This window comes from Schistocerca cancellata, chromosome 5 (genome assembly GCF_023864275.1).
Source record: "Schistocerca cancellata isolate TAMUIC-IGC-003103 chromosome 5, iqSchCanc2.1, whole genome shotgun sequence".
Classification (NCBI taxonomy): domain Eukaryota; kingdom Metazoa; phylum Arthropoda; class Insecta; order Orthoptera; family Acrididae; genus Schistocerca; species Schistocerca cancellata.
In genome coordinates, this window is record NC_064630.1 from 827,517,986 (window position 1) to 827,526,923 (window position 8,938).

Sequence of the window (8,938 nt, forward strand, 5' to 3'; positions counted from 1 at the left end):
AATTCTACCATGGTTGACCGACTAAGTTAAGAATTTCCTTTTTTCCGTCATTGCTCTACATTTTTTTAAATGGAAACTGACTCTTGGTAAAGAGTCTAAAACTGATAAAATATTCCCTTAAATTTCTTACAAAATATTTGAAAAATATCACTGCCAATATTATGAGTTTCTGGAAAATTGATGTTAATAATTGATGATTAACAGTATGAAAGGAGATTGTTGTATATTATGACCTAAAGCATGAATTAGGTTTTGCTGAATGTGCATATAGATCATGGAACATAAATAATTTTTAGCTAATTTTATTTATTATTCTAAAGGTAAATATTGCATGCAAATATATCAGTTAGATGCTTTATTTCTTTACAGAAAATTGATCAAATTGAGAAAACAGAATCAGTCAATTTTATTTCATTTAGTTTTTAGGGTTGTTCAAAGGTTGTTGACGATTTTATAGATCGTGTACATTGACTTATAGACAGCAGAAGCTCGCATATAAAATCTAGTACTTTCAGCAGATCAACAAGTTCATGCTGGGACACTTCTACTAATTTCATAAGGATGTTATGTCTATATTTTCGTATCAGTTTTTAGGAAATCGCAATAGAGCTTCCCCATGTAGTTAGGTTAAGCTGTCGTTAAGGTTACCAAGTGGTGCTGACAGAACTGTGGACTTAAACATTCTATAAATGCTCTAAAATAGGTACAATGACACACAGCAGTACATTAGTGTAACTGCTTATGCTACCATTCTACACTCCTGGAAATTGAAATAAGAACACCGTGAATTCATTGTCCCAGGAAGGGGAAAATTTATTGACACATTCCTGGGGTCAGATACATCACATGATCACACTGACAGAACCACAGGCACATAGTCACAGGCAACAGAGCATGCACAATGTCGGCACTAGTACAGTGCATATCCACCTTTCGCAGCAATGCAGGCTGCTATTCTCCCATGGAGACGATCGTAGAGATGCTGGATGTAGTCCTGTGGAACGGCTTGCCATGCCATTTCCACCTGGCGCCTCAGTTGGACCAGCGTTCGTGCTGGACGTGCAGACCGCGTGAGATGACGCTTCATCCAGTCCCAAACATGCTCAATGGGGGACAGATCCGGAGATCTTGCTGGCCAGGGTAGTTGACTTACACCTTCTAGAGCACGTTGGGTGGCACGGGATACATGCGGACGTGCATTGTCCTGTTGGAACAGCAAGTTCCCTTGCCGGTCTAGGAATGGTAGAACGATGGGTTCGATGACGGTTTGGATGTACCGTGCACTATTCAGTGTCCCCTCGACGATCACCAGTGGTGTACGGCCAGTGTAGGAGATCGATCCCCACACCATGATGCCGGGTGTTGGCCCTGTGTGCCTCGGTCGTATGCAGTCCTGATTGTGGCGCTCACCTGCACGGCGCCAAACACGCATACGACCATCATTGGCACCAAGGCAGAAGCGACTCATCGCTGAAGACGACACGTCTCCATTGGTCCCTCCATTCACGCCTGTCGCGACACCACTGGAGGCGGGCTGCACGATGTTGGGGCGTGAGCGGAAGACGGCCTAACGGTGTGCGGGACCGTAGCCCAGCTTCATGGAGACGGTTGCGAATGGTCCTCGCCGATACCCCAGGAGCAACAGTGTCCCTAATTTGCTGGGAAGTGGCGGTGCGGTCCCCTACGGCACTGCATAGGATCCTACGGTCTTGGCGTGCATCCGTGCGTCGCTGCGGTCCGGTCTCAGGTCGACGGGCACGTGCACCTTCCGCCGACCACTGGCGACAACATCGATGTACTGTGGAGACCTCACGCCCCACGTGTTGAGCAATTCGGCGGTACGTCCACCCGGCCTCCCGCATGCCCACTATACGCCCTCGCTCAAAGTCCGTCAACTGCACATACGGTTCACGTCCACGCTGTCGCGGCATGCTACCAGTGTTAAAGACTGCGATGGAGCTCCGTATGCCACGGCAAACTGGCTGACACTGACGGCGGCGGTGCACAAATGCTGCGCAGCTAGCGCCATTCGACGGCCAACACCGCGGTTCCTGGTGTGTCCGCTGTGCCGTGCGTGTGATCATTGCTTGTACAGCCCTCTCGCAGTGTCCGGAGCAAGTATGGTGGGTCTGAGACACCGGTGTCAATGTGTTCTTTTTTCCATTTCCAGGAGTGTAAATATGTTTTTTCTGTAAAACGGGTTAATCACGACGACAACCTCACTAAGCAGTAATTCACTGCCAATGACAATTGAATCTGTTGGCTGAGGTTTCCTCTGCGCCAAAGTAGTAACAGCATACCTTTTACATGGTGGCGTGCAAGTACCAGAGTGAGTGGGTAACCGTGGAAATAGCAATGTTCAAATTGTATTACTTTTCTACTTTCATACATGTGACCTTCATTGGAGGTCATCTTCAAAGCCTGCTAAAATCATTTGTTCAACAGCAAAGACGGTTGTGTTTGGAACAATGTTGTTAGTTTTGAAATGTGCAGACATTTTCTTCTGTGGTTCATTAATGACATCAGCATAAAAATGAAATAGTGTGGATGACAGTGGACATCCCTGTCTAAAGCTGTGCGTTGTCTCAGCTTGAGTTATTTCATCTCGATTTTTTATATTTGTTTACTCGTACATAACTTTCTGTGTTCTTTAAGATCTTGTAGGAAACTCATGTTCACAGAAACCTCAAATAGCTTTATTCTGTTCACTCTCTTGAATGCGTTTTCATTATCAATAAAACCAATGTACATTGGTAAATCGTATTCTTTTCTATTGGCTGTGCCATAGTGAATAAAGAGTCTGTGGACACTCTGCCTTAGCAGAAACCATTTTGGGAATCACATTTGAGTGCTTTCAATTACATTAGCGTGAAGGTACAAGAAGTAGGCCCTACTACTAAACGAAGAATCAGCACAATATAAGCTCAGTCATAAAACGAAGCGTGGTAATGTTTTCACATAGGAATGTAATGCATTTTTAAGTAGACATCCAAGCCCTGCATTATCTTCCCAATTAATATAACTTTATTTTTTAATTTTAAACTCACTACTTTCACTATAAAGCTACTTTTGTGCTGTAAAGCTTTGGACATTACGCGAAATGCAATAATGAGAAAGTAATCCAAGACTTACTACATGAATGTGCCTGCAATTACTGTCTCTAACTAAAGAAATTTGAATAATGTTTGTAAAAGATTTTCCAAGAACAATAAGTTCAAAAATTATCTCTGACAGTCATATTTTGCATGAAACATCTAATAAAAGATTTTGGGATGTAAATGGGCTAGAGTGGTACATAATAATTATTGCACTTCGTTGATACGATATTTCGGAGGGTCTACCATGTGAGTCTCACAAAGTTTCTACCAGAAACTCACTGCCAAATTCAAAGATATTTGGAATTCTATATCCATCCAAAGCAGTTTTGCTCTTAAGAGGTTGACAAATGTGGAGAGATGATGGAAGAAACAGCTGGAGAAATGGCTGAACATGAGACACACTCGATATGTGCTGAGGAACTGTTTGAGTCACAGTGCTTCAAAATATTTGATAGAATAGCATGTGAAATGGAACACTGATCTAACAGATCACACCATTTCATCTGAGTTCAGTTTCCTGTAAGGAAAGTCTTAAATGAAAGTTGCATACCTCATCTCCAAAAATGTGCAGCTAAGTTTGGTAACAAATATAGCAGAGATATAGGTAAAGTGGAAATAGTTAATGAAACAGCTGCTGACAAGTACCAGGTGAAAGATGTGATTAATGCTTCCTATTTGGATATTATAACAGTTTTTTAAACTATTGGGTTGACAGATGCTTATCCAAATACCACAATAGCTTTGAGTGTGTTTATGACAGCGCCAGTGACTAAAGCATTTTGTAAATGCATTTTTGGCAAGCTGGATATGATAAAAAACTACATAAGATCAAGTACGGATGAAAGCAGACTGTCAAATTTAGTTATGTTTTCGGTAGAATATGACAGCTGCGAAAATTTACTTTCAATGACATAATAAAAGAATTTGCTTTGCTTAAGATGGGAAATGTGGAATGAAACTATGTTAAAGAGACAATTCCTGAAAGGGAAATTTTCCAAATTTTAATTATACCTTATTTTCTTTTATTTACATTTAACAAATTTATTGATTACCAATAATTTCAGGATCAAATAATATATGTTCTTGATTAGACATGTATATTAACATGTATAGTAGCAGCCATGAACAATAAGATATACACTCCTGGAAATGGAAAAAAGAACACATTGACCCCGGTGTGTCAGACCCACCATACTTGCTCCGGACACTGCGAGAGGGCTGTACAAGCAATGATCACACGCACGGCACAGCGGACACACCAGGAACCGCGGTGTTGGCCGTCGAATGGCGCTAGCTGCGCAGCATTTGTGCACCGCCGCCGTCAGTGTCAGCCAGTTTGCCGTGGCATACGGAGCTCCATCGCAGTCTTTAACACTGGTAGCATGCCGCGACAGCGTGGACGTGAACCGTATGTGCAGTTGACAGACTTTGAGCGAGGGCGTATAGTGGGCATGCGGGAGGCCGGGTGGACGTACCGCCGAATTGCTCAACACGTGGGGCGTGAGGTCTCCACAGTACATCGATGTTGTCGCCAGTGGTCGGCGGAAGGTGCACGTGCCCGTCGACCTGGGACTGGACTGCAGCGACGCACGGATGCACGCCAAGACCGTAGGATCCTACGCAGTGCCGTAGGGGACCGCACCGCCACTTCCCAGCAAATTAGTTGCTCCTGGGGTATCGGCGAGGACCATTCGCAACCGTCTCCATGAAGCTGGGCTACGGTCCCGCACACCGTTAGGCCGTCTTCCGCTCATGCCCCAACATCGTGCAGCCCGCCTCCAGTGGTGTCGCGACAGGCGTGAATGGAGGGACGAATGGAGACGTGTCGTCTTCAGCGATGAGGGTCGCTTCTGCCTTGGTGCCAATGATGGTCGTATGCGTGTTTGGCGCCGTGCAGGTGAGCGCCACAATCAGGACTGCATACGACCGAGGCACACAGGGCCAACACCCGGCGTCATGGTGTGGGGAGCGATCTCCTACACTGGCCGTACACCACTGGTGATCGTCGAGGGGACACTGAATAGTGCATGGTACATCCAAACCGTCATCGAACCCATCGTTCTACCATTCCTAGACCGGCAAGGGAACTTGCTGTTCCAACAGGACAATGCACGTCCGCATGTATCCCGTGCCACCCAACGTGCTCTAGAAGGTGTAAGTCAACTACCCTGGCCAGCAAGATCTCCGGATCTGTCCCCCATTGAGCATGTTTGGGACTGGATGAAGCGTCATCTCACGCGGTCTGCACGTCCAGCACGAACGCTGGTCCAACTGAGGCGCCAGGTGGAAATGGCATGGCAAACCGTTCCACAGGACTACATCCAGCATCTCTACGATCGTCTCCATGGGAGAATAGCAGCCTGCATTGCTGCGAAAGGTGGATATACACTGTACTAGTGCCGACATTGTGCATGCTCTGTTGCCTGTGTCTATGTGCCTGTGGTTCTGTCAGTGTGATCATGTGATGTATCTGACCCCAGGAATGTGTCAATAAAGTTTCCCCTTCCTGGGACAATGAATTCACGGTGTTCTTATTTCAATTTCCAGGAGTGTAGATTCTGACTTACTTTCAACCTTTTAGAAAGTTTTTATTTACTACAGCGATGCTTTTAATTTGTTTTGTATAATATTTTTCACCAATATAGTTTATTTAAGTAATATTTTTTCAATAATGCTTAATTTTTATTCAACCTACATGCAAAATTATGAAGTTTGCTAAATCTCTGCAGATATTCGAAAAATTGCAGAAAAATCACTTTATGGGAAGGGAGGCAGAGGAGGGCACCTTTGCCAGTTCTGGGAAGGGTGGAGAATCACCGCAATATGCTTCTGGTGACTCAGTACAATTTTAGCCACAATTACTATGCAACTACTAACAGCAATAGCTCGCAACTACGTGAGGTTGTAGCAGAATTTACATACAGCGGAATTAAGCATTTCCAGCTCTCATAAGTTAAGCAAATGCAATGATGTAATATATATGAAATAAATTCAAAACAAAGCTGAAATTTGCAGACTTATTACTTTTGAAGAAAATATGGATGATGAGACGTTCATTTAAACAAACATAAATATCCAGCTACTGCACTATACCTGAAGCATAGACGTACTAGCGACTCTTCCAGCTCTCAGTCACACACCACAGGCACGGAACTTTAGTGTACACTGAACACTGTAAGAGTGAGTGGTTTTGGGCAGATTGAGTTTCTTCACAAAAACGATTTTTGCAGCCTTCTAATCAAGTATACTATTATATGTTGATTCATGCACCATTCAGTCTGGTCATTGTTACTTATATAATCAGGGTTGTAGATTGGCGTCATTGGTCTAGTTCATGTACAGATCTTCTCTGCTGCTTCACAACTTCTTCCAAGGTTACAACATCGTTTTTGATGCCAATTACGTGCTTTTTAACTACCTTACATTTACGTTTGAAGCTTTTTAACCAGGTATCACATTAGTAAACTGAAATTTCTCAGACGACTGTGGGATTGGGACTGCCATCAATCATTGATATAATGTTCACATCATCAGCGGTTCATAACAACCACATGCACTGAGAAGCTTTAGTATTGGGACAAAGTATGTTCTACACCAAAGTACTATTATCCAAGATGGTGGCGGATTTTGGCGCGAAGTTTGAATTTTGGCGCTAAAGATAGGTCACGTGGGGTTTCTATACCAACATAAGAAAATCTTGGGAAGATAGGTCGCTTCGGCTAGCCCCACTAACCTGTCACCCGACCGCCACCTCCTCCTAGGGGTTGGTGAGAAAAGGACTTAGCCTGCACTGGGCTGCTGGAGAGAGGAAGGAATGTACTTTATTTATTTTGGAACAATTTATTTAGGGATGGAGTACATTTATCACAGTGATACAGAACACACGCTATGACATGCCACACAGCATACAGACCTGCAAACCACTCCAAAATAACTCGTGTATAATGCTCTACATATGCACTTGCTAATTGAAATGGCACTGAGCACTACGCGACTTAACTGCTGAGGTCACCAGTCGTCTAGAACTTAGAACTAATTAAACCTAAGGACATCACACACATCCATGCCCGACGCAGGATTCGAACCTGCGACCGTTGCGGTCGCTCGGTTCCAGACTGTAGCACCTAGAACCGCACGCCCACTCCGGCTGGCGCTTGCTAATTGTAAACTGTCAAAATAAAGCATTGCACAGCCTACAGACATGCAAACCACTCGTAAATAATGCAATACATTTCTGTCCAAAGAGCCAAACAACTCGTAAATTGTCAAAATACTAATCCATCTAAAAGACTCTGCAAACATGCTTGCTAATCATCAACTGTTGAAAATATGCACCAATCTTTATTTAAACAATTAGAGGAAGCACCAGCATCCAGTGTGTTTGCCAGGAGGTCTGCACTCCAACTGACCTAGTACAGAGTACCACCACCAGAGGCCACTGTCATTCATTCCATGACGTAATCCAACATGGTAGCCACGATGTCAGCTGATCAGCTGATGACGCAAGTACCATTATCCAAGATGGTGGCAAACAGTGAGTTCACCATTAGGGTTGGACCTAGTACACAGTACCACCACCAGAGGGTGCTGACATCCGTTTCGTGACGTGGGGGAAAATGGCGCGAAAATGACTCAGCCTGCGCTGGGCTGTTGGAGAGAGTAAGGAAGGAGTTAACTTTATTTATTTTGGAACAATTTATTTAGGGATGGAGTGTATTTAGCACTCTGATACAAAAAGCATGCTTGGCGTCACGCCACACAGCCAACAGACCAATAAACTACTCCTAAATAACACTCTGTAGACATGCAAACAACTCACCCAACTTTTCCAAATAATTTCAGTACAGACATGCAGACTCCTCATAAATAATGCAGTACACTGATGTGTAGACATGCTCAGTTCTAGTAAAATATCCAAATAACACATAGATCAGCATATAGACTTGCTCACATAATAATGCAATAGGCACACGAACAATGTACGCAGACACTGTCCACCACCCCCTGTCCAGTAGATCGCACAGGAGGCTACCTGCAGCCCCACAAAGTGATGCGGCCATCAGCTGCCAAACCACTCAAGTACGAGGCAGTGACATTCCTTTCATTCTTGGTACTTGAGAAATTTCTCTCGAAATACGTATTCTCTCGAAATACGTATTAACCTAGGCACCGTTGCTGACCTAACAAGGCTGCAAAGGTGCGCGCGCCATCACAGCCAAGAGCCGCTGCCGGACCCAGGTGAAAGTTGTCTCTATTTTCAGGTATACAGTGAGTGATATACTGAATTTGGCAGCTGTGCTACATTTACAAGCAATTTTTAGATCACAGAACGAGAGATTATGTAATGGTCACATGGATATATCTGACATAGAATCGATAGAATTGCGAAAAATGACGAGGGAATAGGTATAAATTGACGCAATATACATCGAAATGCAGGGAAATCTATCTATCCACATTCACAATGATACGCAAAGTGTAGAAATGGTGGTTTAGCTATGATACTGAAATTGAGAAACATGCTGTCACATCATTGGTCGGTGTTGAAATTACTGTAAAATTGTTCTCACTATCAACTGTGATGCTTATTATTAGAGTATATGGTGTCTTTTCCAGCCCAACCATGTACTGGCACGCTGTTGGTTACCACATAATGATTGGTTGACAGGGCTTGTTTGAGTTGGGAATCAGTTTTGTGGATGGGTGGGGTTGCTAGCAGCGAAACAGTGATTGCGTGCATGAGTGCAATATGAGGAATCAGTCGAAAGGGAATGCAGAACCATAATCTATTTCGTCACTGTGACAGATGAGTTTCAATGTAGAGGTCGTCAATCACTTTT